Source organism: Rana temporaria, chromosome 4, assembly GCF_905171775.1.
Source record: "Rana temporaria chromosome 4, aRanTem1.1, whole genome shotgun sequence".
Lineage (NCBI taxonomy): Eukaryota > Metazoa > Chordata > Amphibia > Anura > Ranidae > Rana > Rana temporaria.
Genome location: NC_053492.1, coordinates 169,002,789 through 169,016,088, shown reverse-complemented (window position 1 = coordinate 169,016,088; position 13,300 = coordinate 169,002,789). Strand labels below are relative to the sequence as shown.

The 13,300-nt window shown below is 46.0% G+C and overlaps 1 protein-coding gene across 2 annotated transcripts in view; it reads left to right on the top strand.

The window, feature by feature from the left end:
- The first annotated feature begins 8,811 nt into the window (after positions 1-8,811).
- PHC3 (polyhomeotic homolog 3) overlaps positions 8,812-13,300 on the top strand; it is a 146,169-nt gene continuing 141,680 nt past the window's right edge. For both annotated transcript variants that reach the window (XM_040349330.1, XM_040349331.1), the window contains exon 1: positions 8,812-8,852. The gene's annotated coding sequence lies outside the window, so the exon portion shown is untranslated. The remainder of the gene's footprint in view (positions 8,853-13,300) is intronic.

Below are 13,300 nucleotides of genomic sequence, written 5' to 3'. Positions count from 1 at the left end.
CACACCCCCCTACAGTTGTAAACACACACTAGGTGAACCCCAACTCCTACAGTGCCCCCTGTGGTTAACTCCAAAACTGCAACTGTCATTTTCACAATAAACAATGCAATTTAAATGCATTTTTTGCTGTGAAAATGACAATGGTCCCAAAAATGTGTCAAAATTGTCCGAAGTGTCCGCCATAATGTCGCAGTCACGAAAAAAAATCGACGCAGTGCCGAATCGCAAAACCTGGCCTGGGCATTTAGCAACAAAATGGTCCGGGGCTTAAGTGGTTAAATAGAGAACCTGTTCCCTTTTTGTCCATCGGACTTCCGACCGACTCACGGCGGACTTTTGCACGGTCCAAAGTCCAACTGTGTGTACGAGGCATGAGAGTGCAAAACGATAATAAAGCGCTGCAGTGTGGGCTTCCACTGATTGGTCTTTTTACTGCCCCTTGTTGTGATGTCATCACGCAACATTTTAATTTTTCTCTTCTCTTTATTAAACACAAAAATTAATTGGAGGGGTCTTGTATTTATTACACGATTTTATATAGTGCAGTCAATTTATATAGAGCTTTACATGATGTACATTTAGATTTTTCCCTGCCCTCAAGGAGCTTACAAACTAAGGTCTGTATCTCAAATGCTTACAAGGGTTGCCACCTGTCTGGAATTCACCCGTACACACCGGGTTTTGAATCATCCGCTCAGCACAGAGCAGTTTCCATTCATTCGCTGTCCAGTGCATCTCAGGCTGCAGAGAAAGGGACTGGGGAACCTCTGCCCTCAGTCCCTTTCTCTGTCTCAAAAGGGAGACATCAGGGGTTTGTTAAGAGCCCCAACGGGACTTCTAAAAAAAGTGTAGAAAAATATTATAAAAAATAATAAAAAAATAAAATAAAAATTCAATTAAATAGAAAACTACTGGCACCAACTTCTGCCCTACTGACACCATCCACTGCTTTACTGCCACTGTCCTCTACCCTGCTGACAAAGTGCACTGCTCTACTGACTGACATCATCCACTGTCCTACCGACACCAACCTCTGCCCTACTGACAGTACATTTATTTATAAGAGTGTGTGTGTCTGTGTGGTTAAAGGTGTTATGCATGGTTGAGAAAGGAGAGAGGGCTTAATTCTCAATTTGCTTCTCTGCCTCCTGCCCCTACCCTTGTCTATCTGCCCACCCACCCACACTCCATTCCCTGGTGTGCTGTGGGATTGTTTTTCCCTAGGTGCATTATTTTCCATTTAGAAATATTTAACTGCAGTCTCCACTGCTTTGACCAATCTTCCAGAAATGCCAAATCACGTTACATTCACCTCCAGGGAAATCAACACTATCACACACCTTTGTCTCATCGGCAAAAAGACATACCTTGCCCAGCAAACCTTCAGACACCCTTCACACTGGAAACGTTTTTCAGGCGCTATTGTATTAGCTGCAGGGAATCTATTTCACTGCTTCCTATATTATTCTTAACAAATTCCATACAAATTACTTAGCACCACAAACAGGGCTGCAGTTAAAAATCACGGGGCCCCGGGTACCTGACAGGGCCCCCCTGAAATATATCAAAACAATATTTTCACAAACAAATACACTAAAATCATTATTAGCGGGCACAAACATAACAGAGAACCTGTGTGAATTAGCCCTTTTTAAAATATTTTTTTTTAAATCTTTAAACTGTATTTTATTTTACAATTTGTTATTTTTTTTACGATACAGGTAAGCCAGCAGTGCTGTGGGGGGGGGGGGGGCAGCACAGTGACAGGGGGCACAGAGATGGATCAGAAGCAGGCAGAACAGGGAGGGGATATCGCTGCGGGGGAAGTAATTCTGTAATTGCCCCTCCATCCGACCAAAATGATTCCCTCTGCTGTCCGGGCCCCCCTGTTTGCCCAGGCCCCCTACAGGTGGGCTGGTGGTCCCCCCATATCAGTGGCCCTGACCACAAAAGTATGCTTGTTTCTGTTTTCTCTAAAATGAGTGGTATTGGGAGGTGTGTTGGAGTAGAGCCAAGAGACGGTGCTCGGAGGTGGGTAGAGGGTGGAGACAAGGGGTGACTTGGAAGACGGGAGTACCTGCACCTATTCTCTGAGAAAAAAAGCCCTGGTTATATCTCTTACGTATAGGTTAACCGCTTAACGACCGGCGCATGTACATATACGTCGGCAAAATGGCACGGGCAGGCAGAACGACGTGCCTGCACGTCACTGCCTTTCCGCGGGTCGGGGGTCCGATCGGGACCCCCCCCGGTACATGCGGCGGACGGTTAGCCTCAGGGAGCGATCCGGGACGAGGGCGCGGCTATTCGTTTCTAGCCGCCCCCTCGCGATCGCTCCCCGGAGCTGAAGAACGGGTAGAGCTGTATGTAAACACGGCTTCCCCGTGCTTCACTGTGGCGGCTGCATCGATCGAGTGATCCCTTTTATAGGGAGACAATCGTACGTCAAAAAAAAAAAAAAAAAAAAAAAAAAAAAAAAAAAAACCTATGACAGCCACACCCCCCTACAGTTGTAAACACACACTAGGTGAAGCATAACTCCTTCAGCGCCCCCTGTGGTTAACTCCCAAACTGCAACTGTCATTTTTACAATAAACAATGCAATTTAAATGCATTTTTTGCTGTGAAAATGACAATGGTCCCAAAAATGTGTCAAAATTGTCCGAAGTGTCCGCCATAATGTCGCAGTCACAAAAAAAAAAAATCGCTGATCGCCGCCATTCGTAGTAAAAAAATAATAATAATAAAAATGCAAAAAACTATGCCCTATTTTGTAAACGCTATAAATTTTGCGCAAACCAACCGATAAACGCTTATTGCGATTTTTTACCAAAAATAGGTAGAAGAATACGTATAGGCCTAAACTGAGGAAATTTTTTTTTTTTTTATATATATGTTTTTGGGGGATATTTATTATAGCAAAAAGTAAAAAATATAGAATTTTTTTCAAAATTGTCGCTCTAAAATAAAAACCGCAGAGGTGATCAAATACCACCAAAAGAAAGCTCTATTTGTGGGAAAAAAAGGACGCCAATTTTGTTTGGGAGCCACGTCGCACGACCGCGCAATTGTCTGTTAAAGCGACACAGTGCCGAATCGCAAAACCTGGCCTGGGCATTTAGCTGCCTAAAGGTTAAATAGAACAGGACCCAATACAGAGCCTTTTGGTACCCCACTAGTGACTGGTCTTTATTCTGAGTGTTCAACACGCCCCCCCCTATATTTAGGAAGAAAAATCCTTACTTATACATACCATTTTTTAATTGAAGTCTTCTAGCCAGTGATCTAAAGAAAGCTTCCTTGTCTTCCACTGGGGCAGTGGCCAGTCTTCCTGAACTGAGGAGGGCTAACGTAATAAGGAGTGATGACGGGACCCCTGAAGAACATAAATGACAGGCTGGGCTCACAGGAAATGGCAGAATGACATGACCGTTGTTCTGCCCGAAGAGAGGTAGAAATCTATTTTTTTTTTTTTTATGGTAGAACCAAAAAGTTTTGATTTTAGACACTTGGAAGCAGGAATGATTTTTTTTTTTTTGCAGAAGAACATACTATGGCTTCTTACTTTCCCCCTTACAAGGTGCTTTAACCACTTAATCACCGCCTCATAGCCGAATTACGGCTACAAGGCGGTTCCTTAACTCTGGAATCGCGCTCCCGCGGGGGCGCGCACACAGGAGTGTCCGTGACCGCCGGGTCCAGAGGATCCGGCACATCGCGGATCGCGGCTGTTTACCACGTGATCGCTCTGTCCAATGACGGAGCCATCACATGTAAACAAACCGGCGTCATTTGATGACGCCGGTTCCTCCCTCCTCTCTCTGTACCGATCGGTACAGTGTGAGAGGAGAGAGCGGGTGTCAGCAGTGCTGTGGGCTGGATCTGTGACTATTGCAGTCACAGATCCAGCCATCCCTGCAATACCCCTGCGCAATACTCTGCAATACCCCCTGCGCAATACTCTGCAATACCCCCTGCGCAATACTCTGCAATACCCCCTGCGCAATACCCCCTGCGCAATACTCTGCAATACCCCCTGCGCAATACTCTGCAATACCCCCTGCGCAATACTCTGCAATACCCCCTGCGCAATACCCCCTGCGCAATACTCTGCAATACCCCCTGCGCAATACCCCCGCACAATACTCTGCAATACCCCCGCACAATACTCTGCAATATCCATACTCTGCAATACCCCCGCACAATACTCTGCAATACCCCCACAATACTCTGCAATACCCCCACGCAATCCCCCCTGCGCAATACCCCCTGCGCAGTACTCTGCAATACTCCCGCACAATACTCTGCAATACCCCCGCACAATACTCTGCAATACCCCCGCACAATACTCTGCAATACCCCCGCACAATACTCTGCAATACCCCCGCACAATACTCTGCAATACCCCCGCACAATATGCTGCAATACCCCCGCACAATACTCTGCAATTCCCCCGCACAATACTCTGCAATTCCCCCGCACAATACTCTGCAATTCCCCCGCACAATACTCTGCAATTCCCCCGCACAATACTCTGCAATACCCCCGCACAATACTCTGCAATACCCCGCACAATACTCTGCAATACCATACTCTGCAATATCCCCGCACAATACTCTGCAATACCCCCTGCGCAATACTCTGCAATACCCCCCGCACAATACTCTGCAATACCCCCTGCGCAATACTCTGCAAATCAAACGTAGCTACCGGAAGCAAGACGGGTGAAAATGGAAGCGGCTACAGCGCTGACATTGCGGTGCTGGAACAGCTTTGTTTTAAAGGAAAGTTTATTGAAGTGGTTAAAGGGCAACTTCATCCTGTATTTAAAAAGTTAAGGCGGAGTTCCACCCATATAAAAGTCAGCAGCTACAAAAAGTGTACTGACTTTTAATAATCGGACACTCACCTGTCCCACAGTCCAGCGATGTAGGCAAATTAAACCCCGCTCCTCTCCTTGGCATCGTGACTGTGGGCTCCCGGTTGTGGTTTCACAGCCGGGCACGCACTGTGCATGCGCTGCGTGCTGCGATTGGCCGAGCAGCAACTACAAATACTGTAGCTGCTGCCTTAAAAAAAAAAACAGCTACCTACCTGCCCATGGAGTATAGCACTGTCATTGTTGGATCCCCAGTGCTGCCAAACCCAAACACTTTAGCGGCGCACTGCTATTTTTTTTCATTATAAGGGGGAACACTGTGGACTCTTGTGTAAGGGGGTTGCTGCTCACCAAAGCCCCTGCATACAACAGAGTTCCCAGCATCCCCCAACATCAGAGCCTGCAGCGCACCCCTTAAAGCGGAGGTTCACCCGCACATGACACTATTTCCCCCTAGATGGATGCTCGTTTTGTCTAGGGGAATCGGCTAGTTGTTTTAAAATATGATCCGTACTTACCGTTTACGAGATGCATCTTCTCCGCCGCTTCCGGGTATGGGCTGCGGGACTGGGCGTTCCTATTTTGATTGACAGTCTTCCGAGTGGCTTCCGACGGTCGCATCCATCGCGTCACGATTTTCCGAAAGAAGCCGAACGACGGTGCGCAGGCGCAGTATAGAGCCGCACCGACGTTCGGCTTCTTTCGGCTACTAGTGACGGATGCGACCGTCGGAAGCCTCTCGGAAGACTGTCAATCAAGAAGGAACGCCCGCTCCCGAAGACCCATACCCCGGAAGCGACGGAGGAGATGCATCTCGAAAACGGTAAGTACAGCTCATATTTTAAAACAACTAGCCGATTCCCCTAGACAAAACGAGCATCCATCTAAGGGGAAAAGAGAAAAAAAACATAATTGGGTGAACTCCCGCTTTAATGAGAGAGAGAGATTCTCAGGCAATTGGCACCTTTCATCCGTGATGTATCATAGGAGGGAAGGTCCCTGGCAGCAGGGGGAATCTGCACTGCATGAGGTAATTAGGGTACCTGGCACATGCCTATATGTACTTGGTTACTTGGGGAGCCACAGTTCAGTCTTAATAGTGTGTCTGGGTTTCAGGTGGTCTGAAACCCAGACACATAATTCAAAACCCGGACTGTCCAGGTGAATCCTGGATGGATGGCAACCCTATATCTTGGATTTGACAGCCCGCTGCAACATCCAGATGAATCACAGTTGACTCCCTACTGATTGCACAGCTCGGGGAGATTGGTCCTGCAGACTCTAGACCCGGAAAACCTCAGGATTGCATTGCACAGCTCTGCACTGGAAAAAGTACTGCATGCCGTGAACGGGTTAAGTAGCCGCTCAACCACACCTGGTGCGAATAGACCCTGAAGGAGAGCGTACAGAGATTGTACAATCATATTGTATAGTGTAGGGCCAGTTTATGGGGGGGACAGAGATGAGTAAAATGCAAAAAGATAAATGAACTGGAGTTTCACTTTAAAAATGTTGCCACCAGTGAAGGAATAAAGCAGGAAATCACACAACGTGCTCTCAGGCTCAGCTCTATGAAATGGCACAGTATAGTAGCAGTGAGAGGAACGGCAGCAGGGACCCGGATGTGGAGGATCCAGCGGGTAAGTGCGTAGTGGAGGTGCCAGCGGCGGCCACGTGTGGGGTTAAATGCCCTCACCAGCTGATAGTCACACGGCACCATGACGCATGCGCAGCGACACCTAGTGACGAAGGACAGAACATGGCGGAAACCCAGTGAGTAAGTGAGCAGTGCGGGTTATATAGAGAAGGTGGTGGGAGGGGGCGGTGATAGAGAGCGAGGGGGAAGTATATAGACTGTATAGAGGAGAGCAGACGCCGGGTGTGGCCGCACTGACACATACATACACATGACCTGCAGAGAGCGGATCACATTTCATCCTGTACACAACTATTGAGTCACCAGCCTGGAATGTGAGGACTGTGTGCATCACTCATAGATCACACACATAGGGGATACATTCCAACCATAGCATTGTATAATCAGGATTGTCCCAGCTATGCCCATCCCCCCCCCTCCATCCCCTTCCAATGTATAGGTAAGATCACACAAAGTGCAGCCCACTATTCCCAACACACACATTGCTGTACATGTCTGTCTCTGTAAGTATCACAGAGAGTAATGTCACTGCCAGCACACCGGGATGAGTCCAAAGCTTTAACCATCTCAGCCCCACAAGGCAAAAAATGCCCTTAATAACCAGGGCATTTTTTGCGATACGGCACTGTGTTACTTTGACAATTGCGCGGTCGCGCGGCGCTGTATCCAAACAAAATCTGTGTCCCTTTTTTTCCCACATATAGAACTTTCTTTTGTTATTTGATCACCTCTGCGTTTTTTATTTTTTTGCGCTTTAAACATAAAAAAGAGCAACATTAAAACAAACAAAAAATATATATATATATATATATATATATATATATATATAAATTGATGAAGAAAATTGATAATTTTATTGGATATGTTTTATACCAGAAAGTAAAAAAAAAAAAAAAAAAATATATATATATATATTTTTTTTTACTTTCTGGTATAAAACATATCCAATAAAAATATGTAAAACAATCAATTTTCTTCATCAATTTAGGCCAATTCATATTCTGCTACATATTTTTAGTTAAAAAATAAATCCCAATACGCGTATGTTGATTGGTTTGCGCCAAATTTATCGCATCTACAAACTGTGGGATATATTTAGGGACTTTTTTAATTTCTTACTAGTATTGGCTGCAATCAGCGTTTTTTTTTTTTTTTTTTGCAGGATTGTGGTGTACAAATTGAATACTGAGTGACACTTTTTGGGGACCAGTTACACCAATACAGTGATCAGTGCTAAAAAAAAAAAAAATGCACTGACACTGTATAAATGACACTGACAGTAGAAGGGGCGATCAAAGGGTTAAATGTGTTCATTATGTGTGGGGGATGCTGATACTAGACACAGAGAGAGATCTGTGTTCCTGATTAGTAGGAATCACAGATCTCTCTCTTCCTCTGTGACAGAACGACTGTCTGCCTTGTTTACATAGGCAAATTGCTGTTCTGTCATTCCCTTAAACGATCGCTGGTAGCCAGCGGCCACCGGGCCCACTGATTGGCTCACACTGTGTCCAATCACAGTGGGAGCTGGCAGCAGGTGGCACAGACGAGTGCCCCAGTACAGAGAGCTCAAACAACGTACAGGTACGTTGTTTCACGCAGCCGGGTTGCCCTGCCGCAGTATATGTGTGGTGGGTGGCCAAGAAGTAGTTAGTCACGATCACATCATTACAGCAGAAAGCATTAGCCATGCAGGACCAACCGTTCAGGCATGTGACAAGCCACGCAGGACCCCCTTCATCAGGTCACATGCCTGATGAAAGGTCCTGCGCGACTCCAAAATGTTGCTTTCTGCTGTAATGATGTGATCGCCGATCAAAGCTTTGGACTCATTTTTGGAGATCTTGGTGTGCTGGTGACATTACTCTCCCTGTGTCTTTATATTCATCATGGGTGTGGACTGATCCAGTTAGTCCTGGAAATCCGTTCTATATTTATCCATTGGTGATCCAAACTTTGTGATGGCAGGGAGCTCTCCAGCAGAATGTATCAGTTTACATGGATGAGACAAATCACTTAACACTGATCAGCTTTTATTTATTCGTGCAAGTTCACAGAAAAAAAAAAAAACCGTTCCTGTAACTGATCATAAGTGTAAGCTATGGGTTGGCTTAATTAAATAGTGATTATAAATCTGCCAATGCATTTAACACTTCCCTCTCCCCTTCCCAGACTGACAATGTGTATGCTGTGCCTCCTGTGCTCATTTCATGTTGTGTCTCACTAATATAGGAGGTGTGTTACTGGCCAGATCTCCAGTGAAAACTGAGGGAAAAACAAAATAAAACTGATGCAAGCCACACAATCAATTGATTGGTAAGCTGCAATATAATACAATTTTAGTTTAAAGTGACACAGATGAATGACAATTGCGCGCTCATGCAACCTTTACCCTCTCAAAAACGGTATTGAATTGTTTTTCACACAAATAGAGTTTTGTTTTGGTGGTGTTAAGCCCTGTACACAGGATCGGATATCTGATGGAATCAAATCCAATGAAGCTGACTTTCATCTGACTTGCCTACACACCACCATTGGTTAAAAATCTGATTGTGTCCAGCGCTGTGACGTAAAACACTACGACGTGCTGAGAAAAGTGAAGTTCAATGCTTCCGAGCATGCGTCGACTTGATTCTGAGCATGCATAGATTTTTGACCGATGGACTTCCCCACAGACAATGTTTTTTTGTCTAATCGGTTTTTTATCCATAGGAAAAATTTAAAACAGTTCTATTTTTTTTCACCAATGGGAAAAAAAAACCGATGGGGCCCACACACGGATCGGGTCGTCCGATGAAACAGTCCATCGGTCCATTTTTAACAGACAAACCAATCGTGTGTACAGGGCATTTCGAGTTTTGTTTTGGTTTTGGTGGCTAAATAAACAAAAAAAAAAAGACTGAAAATTTGGGGGAAATTGTTTGTTATAAATTTTGCAACTGGTATTTTTTCTCCTTCACTGATGAGAACTCATGAGGCGGGCACTGATGGCATTGATAGTCACTACTGATGAGGAGGCACTGATGAAGCTGCACTGATAGGCAGCAGAGATGGAAACTAATATGCGACTGGTAGGAGGCACTGATGGCATTTGGTAGGCGCGACTGATTGGCACTGCACTGATAATTTGTGCCCTGATATTAGTGTACATGTCTCTTTTACAGAAGCCAGTTATCAGCTCTCTTCTCCCTTCCTTGCGCTGTCAGCGTTAGGAAAGGAATGCAGATAAACGACTTCTGTTACCATCATGATAAGCTGTGATGGGACACAGCTGATAATGTGGTAAAGAGCCATTGATTGGCTCTTTACCTCAATCTATGATCAGCAGTGTCCAGAGGACTTACAGCAGGTGCGATCATGGGAGGAACTCATATGACGGCCTCCCAAAACTGACCAGTTGCGCTGTCCCCGTCATTCAGCTTTTTTAAATAACAAACATGTCATACTTACCTACTGTGTGCAGGGGATTTGTACAGAGCAGCCCCAACCTCCTCTTCTTGAGTCTGGTGCTCCTGGCCCCTCCCTCTTGTTATGGGGGCTCCTGAGCAGGCTCACTCCAGGCCGCTGCTCTGTGTGTCCATTCACACACAGAGCCACGGCTCGGCTTCCGCCCCCCTCTCTCCTTATTGACTCATTAGCTGTGATTGACAGCAAGCGGGAGCCAATGCCCCCTGTAAGTATTAGAGGGGGGGGGCAGGGGGGTGCTGCTTCACACAGAAGGTTTTTACCTTCATGCATACAGTAATGCCTTGTACACACGATCGTTTTTCCCCGGCGGTAAAAAGTCCGCTGGGAAAACCGACAACTTTTTCTCCCTACACACGGCAGGTTTTCCTGGCAGAAAAACTGCCATGGACAGCTTTGGTCGGGAAACCCGGCCGTGTGTAAGCTTCACTGCAGTGTTGCCCATAGGAAAACTGCCGGAAAAAGACCATCGGGAATCCCGGCAGGAGAAAAGAGGACATGTTCCTGTCGGGAGACTGCCATGAAGCATACACAACGGCCAAAAGTTGTCATTGCAGGTTTTCCCCAACGGTAAAACTGGTCGTGTGTACGAGGCATAAGAGAAAAAAGTATTGATCCCCTGCTGATTTTGTACGTTTGCACCACTGACCAAGAAATTATCAGTCTATCATTTTAATGGTAGGGTCATTTTTATAGTGAGAGATTGAATATCATCAAAAATGTCCAGAAAAATGCATTTAAAAAAGTTATAAATTGATTTGCATTTTAATGAATAAGTATTTGAACCCCTATCAATCAGCAAGATTTCTGGCTCCTGGGTTTTTCTATACAGATAACAGGCTGAGATTAGGAGCACTTCTTAAGGGGAGTGCTCCTAATCTCAGCTTGTTACCTGTATAAAAGACACCTGTCCACAGAAGCAATCAATCAATCAGATTCCAATCTCTCCACCATGGCCAAGACCAAGAGCTGTCCAAGGATGTCAAGATTGTAGACCTACACAAGGCTGAAATGGGCCAATTCATGTTTGCGAAGGGTCAAATACTTATTTCACTCATTAAAATGCAAATAAATTTATAACTTTTTTTAAATGCATTTTTATGGATACATCTGTTGTTATTCTGTCTCTCAGTGTTAAAATAAACCTACCATTAAAATTATAGACTGATAACTTTTTTTGTCAGTGGGTAAACGTACAAAATCAGCAGGGATCATATACTTGTTTCCCTCACTGTACAGTGCCTTTACAACCACTTTAATACCACTTTAATCTTAGGAGTAAAGGTCTGCTTAAAAACTGAACATTTTCTATCAAATCTTACCGTAATTTTCCTTTCCTGATGGACTCCTACGTGCAGGCCTATGTGGGGTATACCCTGCCTTCTCTCCTATGCTATAGACCCCATTCCCATAAATTTGAGCCCACAACCAGAGACTGCGTTCCGAACTAGCCAACTTTTGAATTATGGGTGGGAACTCTGTCTTCCATGGAGTCCATCAGAAAGGAATATTACGGTAAGTATTTGACAGAATGTTTCTGTTTTCCTGACAGACTCCATATTTTAAATTTGCTCCGTCAACCAACAGGATTATTAAACCAAGGTTCACAGAAGATAAGGATGCGAGTTACACAACAGAATGGGCCATGAAGTTTTGATAGAGCCCACGAGGCTGCCCTGCAGATGATGTCTGAAGCCTCATATCGGGCCGCCAGCCAGGAATTCGAGATGCTCCTGGTCGAATGTACTGTCACCACCTCCGGAAGAGCCAAGCCCTTCACTCTATAGGCCTGCTGGATGGTCTGGACAATCCAGGACGCGATCGTTCTGGACGATGCGCGATTCCCACTGTTCCATGCGCGATTCCCACTGTTCCTTTTCCTTTTTTCTGACTGTAAAAATTCCCAAATTTCTTGCATTCCTGGGTCTCTGTATGGTCTTCCCGCATGGGATGAGATCTCCCACAAACCTGGCCCATATTCTTCCCATATATTTTATTCGTGATCGCCCTTCTAGAACTCTTGAGGGTGGTAATGATGCCTGAAGAACCACACCATATCTTCAATCGTGCCGGGCATGAAATGCAGAACTGCCCCCTGGGACAGAAGGTCTGGTCTGAGGGGAAGGGGTCCAGGATCCCGAAAGCTGAGTTGGGTTAGGAGGGAACCACGGCCTGTTCGGCCAGTAAGGATCCACTACCACTATCTCAACGGCTTCTGCTCGGTGTCTCTGCAGGAGTATGAGAATGACTGACTGGGAATGGGGGAAAGGCTTATGCACTGCCGAAGTTCACTGATCTGTTAGAGCAATCTCCCCGACAGCCTGGCTGCAGCGGCCCCGAGAGGAATACTTATCGAGTTTGAAATTGCAGGGGATCGACTTTGGGACTGACTCCAAGGGACAGAATCCACCAGAACGTCCCCGTGTGAAGTGACCACTCGTTGTTGTCCAGTTGGATACGAGACAGGACATTGGACCGCTTGGACGTTCTGGGCTCCGAGGACATGAACTGCCGAGATATTGAACAGATTCTCTTGAGCCCATGTCATGATTGGCTCAAACTTCTTGAAGAAGGTTTAGACTCTCAGTCCCCCCGCCCCACCGTCTCTTCACATAGGAGACCGTTGTTGTGTTGTTCATTCTTAACAGTACTGATTCTCCTTTTAACAGGTGACTGAAGGCCTGCAGGTGCAGAAGACTCCCCGTAGCTCCAGGACATTCGATCCTGGGTTGTTGAAGACGAGGATCCCATGTGCCCTGAGCTAGATCCAACCTCAGTGACCCCCCTCCCTATCCTACCCGCTGGCATCAGTCGTGACCCATGAGACGGGGGGCAATGGAGTGGCACATGAGCAGGTTCTGTGCTGTAGCCACCAGAAGGGCTTGTTCCTTATACCTGAGGTTACGTAAATGAGCTGGTTACTGCGACTGGGGTCCCACTGCTGGAGAAAACCCTTTCTAGAAGGGATGTAGCCTACAAAGAGCCCATTTGACCATAGGGGCCGTAGAGACCATCGTGCCAATAATTCTGAGGCATTGTGAAGCCTTCAGACGTGAAGAAGTTAGTGCCAGCTCACTCTATCCCGAACTACCGGGATCTTTTCTTGATTGTGTCAAACTGAGCTCCTAGGTACACTAGGCGCTTTACTGGTTCCAGGTGGCTCTTTTCCAGGTTTAGTAACCATTCCGAACTCGAGCAGTGTAGAGATGACTTGAGGTCTTTGGACCAGCAACTGCTCTTCGTCTTGGTGATAGTAGCAGAGGGTCGTCGAGATAATGGTGTAAGCATATTCCTCTCAT